Raw genomic sequence first — 15,437 nt, forward strand, 5'->3', positions numbered from 1 at the left:
CTCTAACCAGGTCAGGAAGTAGAAACTGCTGTTGCTGTCATTATTGATAATAATATATAGAGCACTTATACTGTGCCAGAGGATGCACTTTCTGCAATTCTCAATTCAGTTACAAAAGTAGCTATTACTATTCCCATTCTACAGATTATAAAATCAAGGCTTGGAGAAAATAAGTAACTTGTTCACAATCTGAAATCTAATAAGTAAATAGCAGAGTAAGAAACCAAGCGAGCTGACCCATGAGTGGGTGTTTTTTTTCAACTGAAGTATAGTTGATTTATAATGTTGTGTTAGTTTCAGTATGTATATATTTATTCTTTTTCAGATTCTTTTCCATTATAGGTTGTTTGTTTGTTTGTTTGTTTTGGCCTCACCACACGGCATGCAGGATCTTAGTTCCCCAACCAGGGATCAAACCCGTGCCCCCTGCAGTGGAAGCACGGAGTCTTAACCACTGGACCGCCAGGGAAGTCTCTCCATTATAGGTTATTACAAGATACTGAATATAGTCCCCTGTGCTATATACAGTAGGTCCTTGTTGTTCATCTGTTTTATATATAGTATGTGTACCTGTTAATCCCAAACTCCTAATTTATCCCTCCCGGCCCCTTTCGCCTCCAGTAACCATACATTTGTTTTCTATGCCTGTGAGTCTGTCTCTGTCTTGTAAATAGGTTCACTTGTATCATTTATTTTAGATTCCACATATAAGTGATATCATATGATATTTGTCTTTCTCTGACTTACTTCACTTAGTATGATCATCTCTAGGTCCATCCATGTTGCTGCAAATGACATTATTTCATTCTTTTTAATGGCTGAGTAATATTCCATTGTGTGTGTGTGTGTGTGTGTGTGTGTGTGTGTGTAAACACATCTACTTTATCCATTTATCTGTGTTGGGACACTTTGGTTGCTTCCATGTCTTGGCTATTGTAAACAGTGCTGCTACAAACATTGGACCCCTGAGTGGTTTTAAACCACCTGACATACCATTTATTCCTTCACTTTCTTTTTCTTTTAGAAATGTTTGAAAGGTTTGCTTGGATCACAAAATAAGGTCCACTGGTTCACTGGCTCCATTCTTTACAGAACACACAGCAGTCTGGGCTGGGAACTACTTCACTGTTTCTACAACAAGTGGAAACTTCAAATCTATTTCCTTTGGGATAAGAGCAAAAGGAAACACACTTCAACATAAATAGGAGAAAAATCAGGGCTTCCCTGGTGGCGCAGTGGTTGAGAATCCGCCTGCCGATGCAGGGGACATGGGTTCAAGCCCTGGACCAGGAGGATCCCCCATGCCACAGAGCAGTGAAGCCCGTGCGCCACAACTACTGAAGCTCACACGCCTAGGGCCTGTGCTCCGTCCCAGGAGAGAAGCCACCGCAATGAGCGGCACGCGTACTACAGCAGGGAGTGGCCCCCGGCTCACCGCAGCTGGAGGGAGCCCATACTCAGCAACAAAGACCCAACACAGCCAAAAATAAATAAATTAAATAAATAAATTTTTTTTAAAAATCAGCATGACAGCCAAAAACCTCACTGGTGAGAGTTGTAAGATAATAAACAAGGCAGTCAGTGGAGGCAGGGCCTTCTCCCTCCCTAGAGATTTTTAACTGCAATAATATCTTGCATCTTTACAAGGCTCTAAATAATTCTAGCAACATCTATGTCCATCTTCTGTGAGCTCTCTGGCTTGAGTCTTGGCTCTCCCACTAATACACTGGTGGCCCTAAAAAAAGTATATGGCCCATTTCACTTCTCTGGGCCTCCTTTTATCAGTAAAATAGGAACCAATGGAAAGCAAAACTGAAGCCCTGGGTAGTGACAGAACTAGAAGGGTACCTCCTCTTTACTCACCCAAGGAACCACAAACAGCCATCCCTTGGATCTGAACAAGACTCAGTCCTGATGTTTGCAATGAAATTGATATAAAGACCCCCTAGGATGATCTCTTCCAGCACAGAAATACCGGGAATTTAGACTTTAGCAGCTGGGCCCAAGGGTGGAGACTTTGCTTCATGAACATAATCAAATTCAACCCTCATGAGTACGAGATGCAGAGGGTCACAAAATCAACCTTAAAATCCTTCCTAATGAGGTGGCCTTTTATGCTTCCAATGTCTACTACTCACTGGATTCAAAGCATGACCAATCAATGTTTTCTGTATCGACTGTCCTACTTTATGTTTCTTACACTGAACTAAAGCCTGCTAGTTTTCTAAAGTTTGGTCAGACAGATGCTACCTCCTTGGGAGGCTCATAGAAATGAGAGGCATAAGCATGAAACTATTCACAAATGTAAAGAGATGTCCATTTAAAAGTCCACTGGCATCAGCCTTCCTCACCAGACCTTTGGGATGCATCTCTCATTCTTCTTCCCATTTCTAAAACTCCTCTCTCTCACAAGACAGAAAGGGCAGGCAACTTGCAGAAAGGGAAGTGGCAAGACATGGATCAATTCATTGACTGCTGTATGTTTCTCTACCTGTGATGATAATAAGTGGTAATTAAAAGGCATAATCAAGAATACTTTCAGTCAAGCACTCCCTCTGGCAAGAGCACCAGAATCACAACTGAACAACCATTGACAGGAAGACACCGGAACTCACCAAAAAAGATACCCCACATCCAAAGACAAAGGAGAAGCCACAGTGAGATGGTAGGATGGGCACAATCACAATAAAATCAAATCCCATAACTGCTGGGTGGGTGACTCACAAACTGGAGAACACTTATACCACAGAAGTCCACCCACGGGAGTGAAGGTTCTGAGCCCCATGTCAGGCTTCCCAACCTGTGGGTCCAGCAATGGAAGGAGGAATTCCTGGAGAATCAGACTGAAGGCTAGCAGGATTTGATTGCAGGACTTCCACAGGACTGAGGGAAGCAGAGACTCCACTCTTAGAAGGCAAACAAAAAGTAGTGTGCGCATCAGGACGCAGGGGAAGAAGCAGTGACCCCATAGAAGACTGAACCAGACCTACCTGCTAGTGTTAGAGGGTCTCCGGCAGAGGCAAGGGGTGGCTGTGGCTCACCATGAGGACAAGGACACTGGCAGCAGAAGTTCTGGGAAGTACTCCTTGGTGTGAGCCCTCCCAGAGTCGCCATTAGCCCAACCAAAGAGCCGGGTAGTCTCCAGTGTTGGGTCGCCTAAGGCCAAACAACCAACAGGGAGGGAACCCAGCCCCACCCATCAGCAGACAAGCAGATAAAATTTTACTCAGCTCTGCCCACCAGAGCACCAGCCAGCTCTACCCACCACCAGTCCCTCCCATCAGGAAACCTGCACAAGCCTCTTAGATAGCCTCATCCACCAGAGGGCAGACAGCAGAAGCAAGAAAAACTACAATCCTGCAGCCTGTGGCACAAAAACCACATTCACAGAAAGACAGACAAATGAAAAGGCAGAGGGCTATGTATCAGATGAAGGAACAAGTTAAAACCCCAGAAAAACAACTAAATGAAGTGGAGATAGGCAACCTTCCAGAAAAAGAATTCAGAATAATGATAGTGAAGATGATCCAGGACCTCGGAAAAAGAATGGAGGCAAAGACTGAGAAGATGCAAGAAATGTTTAACAAAGACCTAGAAGAATTAAAGAACAAACACCTAGAAAAATTAAAGAACAAACAAACAGAGATGAAAAATACAATAACTGAAATGAAAAATACACTAGAAGGAATCAATAGCAGAATAACTAAGGCAGAAGAACGGATAAGTGACATAGACGACATGGTGGAATTCACTGCCGCAGAACAAGATTAAAAAAAATAATAATGAAAAGAAATTAAGACACCCTAAGAGACCTCTGGGACAACAATAAATGCACCAACATTCGCATTACAGAGGTCCCAGAAGGAGAAGAGAGAGAGAAAGGACCTGAGAAAATATCTGAAGAGATTATAGTCGAAAACTTCCCTAACATGGGAAAGGAAATAGCCACCCAAGTCCAGGAAGCACAAAGAGTCCCAGGCAGGGTAAACCCAAGGAGAAACACGCCAAGACACATAGTAATCAAACTGAAAAAAATTAAAAGCAAAGAAAAATTATTGAAAGCAACAAGGGAAAAACGACAAATAACATACAAGGGAACTCCCATAAGGTTAACAGCTGATTTCTCAGCAAAAACTCTACAAGCCAGAGGGAGTGGCATGATATATTGAAAGCTATGAAAGCGAAGAACCTACAACCAAGATTACTCTACCTGGCAAGGATCTCATTCAGATTCCATGGAGAAATCAAAAGTTTTACAGACAAGCAAAAGCTAAGAGAATTCAACACCACCAAACCAGCACTACAACAAATGCTAAAGGTACTTCTCTAAGTGGGAAACACAAGAGAAGAAAAGGACCTACAAAAACAAATGTGTAACAATTAAGAAAATGGTAATAGGCACATACAAATCCATAATTACCTTAAATATGAATGGATTAAATGCTCCAACCAAAAGACACAGGCTTACTAAATGGATACAAAAGGAAGACCCATATATATGCTGTCTACAAGAGACCCACTTCAGACCTAGGGACACAGAGAGACTGAAAGTGAGGGGATGGAAAAAGATATTTCATGCAAATGGAAATCAAAGGAGAGTAATACTCATGCCAGATAAAACAGACTTTAAAATAAAAAATGTTACAAGAGACAAGGAAGGACACTACATAATGACCAGGGGATCAATCCAAGAAGATATAACAATTATAAATATACATGCACCCCAACACGGGAGCACCTCAATACATAAGGCAACTGCTAACAGCTATAAAAGGGGAAATTGACAGTAACACAATAATAGTGAGGGACTTTAACACCTCACTTACACCAATGGACAGATCATCCAAACAGAAAATTAGTAAGGAAACGCAAGCTTTAAATGACACAATAGACCAGTTAGATTTTTTTTTTAATTCCTGATTAGCAATTCTTTCTTTCTTTTCTTTCTTTCTTTCGTTCTTTTCTTTCCTCCCTCCCTCCCTTCCTCCCTCCATCTCTCTTTATGGATGTACTGCATCATTGTTTATTTACAGGAAGCCCCAACCAGATAGATTTAATTGATATTTATAGGACATTCCATCCAAAAACAGCAGATTAGGGCTTCCCTGGTGGCGCAGTGGTTAAGAGTCCGCCTGCCAATGCAGGGGACATGGGTTCGAGCCCTGGTCCGGGAAGATCCCACATGCTGTGGAGCAACTAAGCCCATTGCCACAACTTCGACCCTGCGCTCTGGAATCCATGAGCCACAACTACTGAGCCCACGTGCCACAACTACTGAAGCCTGTGTGCCTAGAGCCCGTGTTCCACAACAAGAGAAGAAACTGCAATGAGAAGCCTGCGCACTGCAACGAAGAGTAGCTCCAGCTCACTACAACCAGAGAAAGCCCTCGTGCAGCAACGAAGACCCAGCGCAGCCGAAAATAAAATAAATAAATGAATAAATTTATTAAAAAAACAGCAGATTACACATTCTTCTCAAGTGTACACGGAAATTTTCCAGGACAGATCACATCCTAGGTCACAAATCAAGCCTCAGTAAATTTAAGAAAACTGAAATCATATCAAGCACATTTTCTGACCACAACACTATGGGACTAGAAATCAATTACAGGGAAAAAAACATAAAAAACACAAACACATGGAGGCTAAACAATACATTACTAAATAACCAACAGATCACTGAAGAAATCAAAGAGGAAATCAAAAAATACCTAGAGACAGGGCTTCCCTGGTGGCGCAGTGCTTGAGAGTCGATATCAATTATAGGAAAAGATCTGTAAAAAATACAAACACATGGAGGCTAAACAATACACTACTTAGTAACGAAGTGATCACTGAAGAAATCAAAGAGGAAATTAAAAAATACCTAGAGACAAATGACAATGAAAACAACGATGATCCAAAACCTATGGGATGCAGCAAAAGCAGTTCTAAGAGGGAAGTTTATAACAAAACAATACATTACTAAATAACCAACAGATCACTGAAGAAATCAGAGGGGAAATCAAAAAATACCTAGAGACAAATTACAACAAAAAAACGATGATCCAAAACCTATGGGATGCAGCAAAAGCAGTTCTAAGAGGGAAGTTTTATAACTATACAAGCCTACCTCAAGAAATAAGAAAAATCTCAAATAAACAATCTAACCTTACACCTAAAGGAACTAGAGAAAGAAGAACAAACAAAACCCAAAGTTAGCAGAAGGAAAGAAATCATAAAGATCAGAGCAGAAATAAATGAAATAGAAACAAAGAAAACAATAGCAAAGATCAATAAAACTAAAAGCTGGTTCTTTGAGAAGATAAACAAAATTCATAAACCATTAGCCAGACTCATCAAGAAAAACAGGGAGAGGACTCAAATCACGGAAATTAGAAATGAAAAAGGAGAAGTTACAACAGACACCACAGAAATACAAAGCATCCTAAGAGACTACTACAAGCAACTCTATGCCAATAAAATGGACAACCTGGAAGAAATGGACAAATTCTTAGAAAGGTATAACCTTCCAAGACTGAACCAGGAAGAAATAGAAAATATGAACAGACCAATCACAAGCACTGAAATTGAAACTGTGATTAAAAATCTTCCAACAAACAAAAGCCCAGGACCAGATGGCTTCACAGGCGAATTCTATCAAACATTTAGAGAAGAGCTAACACCTATCCTTCTAAAACTCTTCCAAAATATATAAGAGGGAGGAACACTCCCAAACTCATTCTATGAGGCCACCATCACCCTGATACCAAAACCAGACAAGGATGTCACAAAGAAAGAAAACTACAGGCCAATATCACTGATGAACATAGATGCAAAAATCCTCAACAAAATACTAGCAAACAGAATCCAACAGCACATTAAAAGGATCATACACCATGATCAAGTGGGGTTTATTCCAGGAATGCAAGGATTCTTCAATATACGCAAATCTATCAATGTGATTAACCATATTAACAAATTGAAGGAGAAAAACCATATGATCATCTCAATAGATGCAGAGAAAGCTTTTGACAAAATTCAACACCCATTTATGATAAAAACCCTGCAGAAAGTAGGTGTAGAGGGAACTTTCCTCAATATAATAAAGGCCGTATATGACAAGCCCACAGCCAACATCATCCTCAATGGCGAAAAACTGAAAGCATTTCCACTAAGGTCAGGAACAAGACAAGGTTGCCCACTCTCACCACTCTTATTCAACATAGTTTTGGAAGTTTTAGCCACAGCAATCAGAGAAGAAAAGGAAATAAAAGGAATCCAAATTGGAAAAGAAGAAGTAAAGCTGTCACTGTTTGCAGATGACATGATACTATACATAGAGAATCCTAAAGATGCCACCAGAAAACTACTAGAGCTAATCAATGAATTTGGTAAAGTTGCAGGATACAAAATTAATGCACAGAAATCTCTTGCATTCCTATACACTAATGATGAAAAATCTGAAAGAGAAATTAAGGAAACACTCCCATTTACCATTGCAACAAAAAGAATAAAATATCTAGGAATAAACCTACCTAGGGAGACAAAAGACCTGTATGCAGAAAACTATAAGACACTGATGAAAGAAATTAAAGATGATACAAACAGATGGAGAGATATACCATGTTCTTGGATTGGAAGAATCAATATTGTGAAAATGACTATACTACCCAAAGCAATCTACAGATTCAATGCAATCCCTATCAAATTACCAATGGCATTTTTTACAGAACTAGAACAAAAAATCTTAAAATTTGTATGGAGACACAAAAGACCCCGAATAGCCAAAGCAGTCTTGAGGGAAAAAAACGGAGCTGGAGGAATCAGACTCCCTGACTTCAGACTATACTACAAAGCTACAGTAATCAAGACAATATGGTACTGGCACAAAAACAGAAACATAGATCAATGGAACAAGATAGAAAGCCCAGAGATAAACCCACGCACCTATGGTCAACTAATCTATGACAAAGGAGGCAAGGATATACAATGGAGAAAAGACAGTCTCTTCAATAAGTGGTGCTGGGAAAACTGGACAGCTACATGTAAAAGAATGAAATTAGAACACTCCCTAACACCATACACAAAAATAAACTCAAAATGGATTCGAGACCTAAATGTAAGACCGGACACTATAAAACTCTTAGAGGAAAACATAGGAAGAACACTCTTTGACATAAATCACAGCAAGATCTTTTTTGATCCACCTCCTAGAGTAATGGAAATAAAAACAAAAATAAACAAATGGGACCTAATGAAACTTAAAAGCTTTTGCACAGCAAAGGAAACCATAAACAAGACGAAAAGACAACCCTCAGAATGGGAGAAAATATTTGCAAACGAATCAACGGACAAAGGATTAATCTCCAAAATATATAAACAGCTCATGCAGCTCAATATTAAAAAAACAAACAACCCAATCCAAAAATGGGCAGAAGACCTAAATAGACATTTCTCCAAAGAAGACATACAGATGGCCAAGAAACACATGAAAAGCTGCTCAACATCACTAATAATTAGAGAAATGCAAATCAAAACTACAATGAGGTATCACCTCACACCAGTTAGAATGGGCATCATCAGAAAATCTACAAACAACAAATGCTGGAGAGGGTGTGGAGAAAAGGGTACCCTCTTGCACTGCTGGTGCGAATGTAAACTGATACAGCCACTATGGAGAACAGTATGGAGGTTCCTTAAAAAACTAAAAATAGAACTATCATATGACCCAGCAATCCCACTACTGAGCATATACCCAAAGAAAACCATAATTCAAAAAGACACATGCACCCCAATGTTCACTGCAGCACTATTTACAATAGCTAGGTCATGGAAGCAACCTCAATGCCCATCGACAGATGAATGGATTAAGAAGATGTGGTACATATACACAATGGAATATTACTCAGCCATAAAAAGGAACAAAACTGAGTCATTTGTTGAGACATGGATGGATCCAGAGACTGTCATATAGAGTGAAGTAAGTCAGAAAGAGAAAAACAAATATCGTATATTAACGCATGTTTGTGGAACCTAGAACAACGGTACAGATGAACTGGTTTTCAGGGCAGAAGTTGAGACACAGATGTAGAGAACAAACGTATGGACACCAAGGGGGGAACGTGGCGTGGGGTGGGGGGGTGGTGGTGGGATGAACTGGGAGACTGGGATTGACATATATACAGTAATATGTATAAAATGGATAACTAATAAGAACCTGCTGTATAAAAAAATAAAATTAAAAAATTTAAAAAAAAAAGAATGCTTTCAGTCAAGAGAGCCAGCAAGCAGACCTCATAAACATACCCCTTCCCATTTCTGTGTAGATATGACATGTGACATGGGCTAAACATCAGACACTACCCAAAGGCTCCAATTTCTAGACCAGGAACACCTGGGCTCAGCTGTGAGCAAGGCCAAGGAGGCACCAGAGAAGCAAATGTAAAGAATAAATTCAATTCCTGCCTCTTTGGAGAAGTCCAAGTAAAAATATCCCTCCTACCTCCACACATATTGCATTTCTTTCCGAATCTCTTAACATCATTAGGCTTTGAGGCAGACAGTATGGAATAACTTCAGAAAGGGACAAACAACTTCTGCTCTGAATTATTAAGAACATCAATAAGCAAAAGATAAACATCATTCTTACTAATCCTCACGATTACAAACATCTAATGGCCAATGAGTTTACGGGGCCTGCTACACCCATTTGTTTATACCCTGTACATAATATGTTCAGTGATTAGAAACAGCTCTGCTGCTTGGAAAATGGAACTAGTAAGGACAAATCCACAGCTTTGACCCTCCTAAAAGCCAGCTAGCTCCAATCTTTGCATGACAGCCATTAGCTAGAGCCAGCCATCTCATAAGAGGCCCAAACAGAAGAGGGTAACAAAGGCACTATCCCTAAGGCATCTGCTACATGTAAGACGTTATTCAGTGACCTCTTCAACAGCAGGAACTCTCTTTTCACAACATTTTTCATTGGGCTTGGCACCTAGTAGGGCCTTGAGAAAATAAATTGAATGGCTGATTATCCTGCTGATGATTGCAGACTCCTGAGGAGTGGGGATGGGCAGCAGAGTCAACAAAAATAGCTCTAGAATCAGAAGTGGATTTAAAGACTGACTACACCAAACTTTTTGACCTTGACCAAATCACTTAACCTCACTAAGCTTCAGTTACTTCATCTGTAAAATGGGGATAATACCAACTATCTTACAAGGTTGATGTGAGGACTGAATGAGATAATATTCTCCTGCTTTCACTAGTTTGGTGTTTGAGGTGTTGAAAAAGCTTACGGTAACAGCTGGAATTTCTAGATAGAAAACAAGCCTTGATGACTGTATTAGTGAGACAATATAGGATAAGACCATGCATTCTCAATGAGGGCAAAATCACCCCCAAAGGGGTGAAAACTGATTCTTGGGGAAGAAAAAAACTTAGATATTACAACAGTTTGTGGCCCTCCAAAGAGCCACAGTACATAAACAGATACACAGTACATCTGTGGTATTAAAATTCCACTGACTGGAAGCAGGGGGGCAATTAGGGAAAAAAATGTCTCAAAAGGTGCTAATGAAAAAAGGTTGAGAAACACTTGATTAGATGTCCAAAGGGACAACCCAGTTTCCTCAAGAACCTGGTCATACTGGCACCCTAATCTTGCACTTCCGGCCTCCAGAACCGTGGAAAATAAGTGTTTGTTACTTAAACCACCCAATCTATGGTATCCTGTTATAGCAGCCCATAACTGACTAAGTCACTTCTCAGTGCCTCAAATAGTGCCTAGGACACTATTAGGAGAATGAGGGCAGACATGGCCAGCCAACATAACCACACCCTTGTCTATCAGTCTGGGCTAAATATAGTTCAGTTGCTCCTGGATTCTCACTATCTCCAAGGTAGAAAATTGCACAAGTGAGGATGTTTACAGGTTTACACAAGTTTACAGGTGTAAACTCTTCACAAATCAGGAAAATTCTGACAGGTTCTTCACATGTGTCCTGAGCAGCATGACTCTTTTACGAGGTTTTCATCCCAAAGACAAACTCAATTACTGTTGAAGCTAGTAATCAGGGGTTACCGACAGCCCCACCTGAATGACAACAGGCTATCCTCCTCCCCTACTCAGCAGTAAAACCCCTGGTGAAAGTAAATAAAGAAAAGGGCAGGATATTCCTTCCTTATAATTAAAATAAGAAGCTCTATGTTATGGAAGACTAAGGCTTGCAGCTTAAAGCCAACTCAGAGAAGGATAAAGCATTCATCCTTGCTCAGAAAGAGAAAAGATTAGCTCCACAAGGACAGGTCTCCAAATTGACACCAAATCCAGGCATTAGAGATTCCTGTGCTACACAGCGGGATCTAAGCACCAGCTGAGGCCCCAGAGAAAAATCCCCAGGAATCCACAACCAAGGGGCTGGCATTGTAAGAATGTTCAGATTAGCTCTCCTGAAAAGAGGCTTACTCCAAGAAACTGGCAGATGGCCTCCACAGCACAGCTTCACTCAGGAAAGGATAGAAAATGAATGAAAAATAGAACTACCACATGACCCAGCAATCCCACTACTGGGCATATACCCTGAGAAAACCATAATTCAAAAGGAGTCATGTGGGCTTCCCTGGTGGCGCAGTGGTTGAGAGTCCGCCTGCCGATGCAGGGGACACGGGTTCGTGCCCCGGTCCGGGAAGATCCCACATGCCACAGAGCAGCTGGGCCCGTGAGACATGGCCCCTGAGCCTGCGCGTCCAGAGCCTGCGCTCCGCAATGGGAGAGGCCACAACAGTGAGAGGCCCGCGTACCGAAAAAAAAAAAATATACCCTGAGAAAACCATAATTCAAAAAGAGTCATGTACCACAATGTTCATTGCAGCTCTATTTACAATAGCCAGGACATGGAAGCAACCTAAGTGTCCATCAACAGACGAATGGATAAAGAAGATGTGGCACATACATACAATGGAATGTTACTCAGCCATAAAAAGAAACGAAATGGAGTTATCTGTAGTGAGGTGGATGGACCTAGATTCTGTCATTAAGAGTGACGTAAGCCAGAAAGAGAAAAACAAATACCGAATTGGGAGATTGGGATTGACATGTATACACTGACATGTATAAAATGGATGACTAATAAGAACCTGCTGTATAAAAAAATAAATAAAATTCAAAAAAAAAAAAACCCTACCATGAGTACCATTAACTGAGACCACTCCCTGGCTCTACATTTCCTAAACTATAAAACGGGTGTAAGAATATCTACACGCCATAAAAAAAAAAAGAAAAGAAAAAAAAAGAATACCGTGTGCTAACACATATATGGAATCTTAAAAAAAAAAATGGTTCTGAAGAACCTAGGGGCAGGACAGGAAGAAAGACGGAGACATACAGAATGGACTTGAGGACGTGGGGAAGGGTAAGCTGGGACGAAGTGAGAGAGTGGCATGGACATATATACACTACCAAATGTAAAACAGCTAGTGGGAAACAGCCGCATAGCACAGGGAGATCAGCTCTATGCTTTGTGACCACCTAGAGGGGTGGGATAGGGAGGGTGGGAGGGATACGCAAGAGGGTGGGGATATGGGGATATATGTATACATATAACTGATTCACTTTGTTATACAGCAGAAACTAACACAACATTGTAAAGCAATTATACTCCAATAAAGATGTTAAAAAAAAATTAATGAAGAAAAAGACAGGAGGCAGGATGAGAAGGTCAGAGCATGAATCCACAAACATAAGTAACAATTAGAAGGCATCCACCTATATGGAAAAAGGCACAACTTGCCTTTACAAACGCTCCTGTCTTTTTGAATATTCTCATTTATAGCAAATCTTCATTCTTTGAGGGTGAAAACAGTTATTGCATTCCTATGTCCCAAGAGCTTTCATATTACTACCTCATTTAACCACTCTTTAAAATATTATTCCCATTTTTATCCATTGGAAAAACCAACCCTACGAGGTGAAATAACTTGTCCAAGGTCATATGGCTAACAAGAAATAGATTCAGAATCAAAACTCATGTTCAGGGGCTTGCCTGGTGGCACAGTGGTTAAGAATCCACCTGCCAATGCAGGGGACACGGGTTCGAGCCCTGGTCCGAGAAGATCCCACATGCCGTGGAGCAACTAAGCCCGTGCACCACAACTACTGAGCCTGCGCTCTAGAGCCCACGCGCCACAATTACTGAGCCCATGCGCCACAACTACTGAAGCCCACGCGCCTAGAGCCCGTGCTCCACAACAAGAGAAGCCACCACGGCAGTGAGAAGCCCGCACACTGCAACGAAGAGTAGCCCCCGCTCACCGCAACTAGAGAAAGCCGGCCCGCAGCAATGAAGACCCAACGCAGCCAAAAATAAATAAATAAATAAAATTTTTTAAAAACTCATGTTCAGGGAATTCCCTGGCAGTCCAGTGGTTAGGACTCTGCCCTTTCACTGCCGAGGGCCCGGGTGCAATCCCTGGTAGGGGAACTAAGACCCCACAAGCCTCGCCGCATGGCCAAAAAATACCCAACAACTCATGTTCACCACTAGGTCCACTTCAAATGAACTGTTAATTCATCTGAAGTCAAGGGACAAGACTGCTTACCCATGCCATTTGGGGTTTAATAAAAAAAAAAAGTATGGTATCATGTATTAATGAAACTGATCTCTCATATGGTTCAAAAATGTCTCTGTCAGAGTTGGATTTTCAAAACTACTTTGTACAATGGCCATATCAAAAAAACCATTTTTTATATGGGAATTCCCTGGCAGTCCAGTGTTTAAGACTCCACTTCCAATGCAGGGGACACAGGTTCGATCCCTGGTCAGGAAACTAAAATCCCATAGGCCGGGTGGTGCGGCCAAAAAAAACAAAAATAAAAAACAAAGGCCATATCACTTAAGTGATGCCACCCACAACCCCCTCCACTTGCACCTACACATACCATTCTAAAGGAGAACAAGACTCAGTGAGAATTAAGTTCTGGCATGTTTATTTCAAACCCTTTTTTTTAACTTTCAGTTTCACTTCATTATCCTTTTCTCCTGTCAATGAAACACACCAGGGCTCAAAATTGGCCTCTGCAGAGAATAGCTCGTATTCAAAGACAGAAGGAAAGGTGAAGAAAGCAGGAATCAGACAGAGGACAAGGCAATTTCTCATTCCTGAGCCACATCCCTACTAACATACTCCCCATTCCCATCGTCTGTAAAATGGGGGCAATAAGTCTTTTCTGTTGCCAATTTCATCAGAACAGCACATGTATTAATTAGCTGATAAAATTCACCAAACACCCAAAAGAAAGGTAAAAATAAATCTGGTGTGGCAACACCTTTAAAATCCAAGGTCCATGTTCTCAACTGAAGCCACAGACCAGGTCCTGATCCATTTTAAACAAACATCAATCCTAATATCCTCATGTCCTGACTCCCATCAAAATCCTATCCAATCTCCAAATCTGGCTAGTTTTATCATAAAAGAAAAGAGCTTGGGTAGGTCGGGAGCTAAAAACACACACAGATACAAAACACATATTTCACACTGTCAAAACAAACACTGTGTTTGTAAAAATCAATTTCTTCTCTTAGCAAACACGGAGAATTCATTCCTTACCTGCCTACCTAGTCTGGCTTTAATCTAACCCCCTCAATCCCCCAAAGCAGTTTGCCTTTTTGTCTTGTTTTATTTAGGCCGGAAAGCCAGCTGGACTTGAATCAAGGCCAAGCATTTTAAAATATTAGAAAATTGATCTTACATATGAATAATATTTTTTAAATTATTATTATTTTTTAAGGCATCAAACAGCCCTCTAGCTCCTCTAGTGCAAAGGAAACCCCCACTGGCCTCTTAGGTGTTGGGCATTTCCTGACTCCTTGTTTTTCCCACATGGGGCTCATATTTCAAATGATTTTCTCCTGCCTTCTTTAGCAGAGAATTTCAAAGCGAGGATTTCCGGACCACCTAAATCAGAACCACCTGGGGAGGACTGCAGGTGCCCATGCCCCACTTTACCCAAAATTCGTTTAAGTAAAACCCAGGGATATGCACAACCTTCTGGGTGATTTGAAACACACCCAAGTCTCTAACCCCTACTTTAAAGGCAAGTATTTCATCTACCAGGGCAAAGGATAACACAAGACAGGAGTGGAAATACGACGCGGGTAGGGTTCAATTCCACATGGTGAAGAGACACCAGAATGTCAACACTGGAGCAGCTGGACAAATGCAGAAACTGAGGCCGGGAAAAGAGAACAGGGAAGGGAACTAAAACAGATGCGAAGCCAAAAGCCCGTCTCGGATGCCCACTGCCTCATTTCCCGGCCTTTAAGCAGGGTTACGGGAGACGTTTTCAGAGGGAAAAGTAGGGAAGGCAGCCTTGGGCTGAGAGGCCAGGTCTGAGGAAACCAGTGAGGAGCCCAGAGCCCCCCTGTACGTCCCGCTTCGCAGACACTGGGGGG

The 15,437-nt window shown here is 41.3% G+C and overlaps 1 protein-coding gene across 1 annotated transcript in view; it reads right to left on the minus strand.

The window, feature by feature from the left end:
* Positions 1-15,437, minus strand: part of SIL1 (SIL1 nucleotide exchange factor) — a 251,388-nt gene that overhangs the window by 235,678 nt on the left and 273 nt on the right. The window lies entirely within an intron of this gene.

The sequence above is a fragment of the Lipotes vexillifer genome, unplaced genomic scaffold (assembly GCF_000442215.2).
Source record: "Lipotes vexillifer unplaced genomic scaffold, Lipotes_vexillifer_v1.1 scaffold217, whole genome shotgun sequence".
Classification (NCBI taxonomy): Eukaryota; Metazoa; Chordata; class Mammalia; order Artiodactyla; family Lipotidae; genus Lipotes; species Lipotes vexillifer.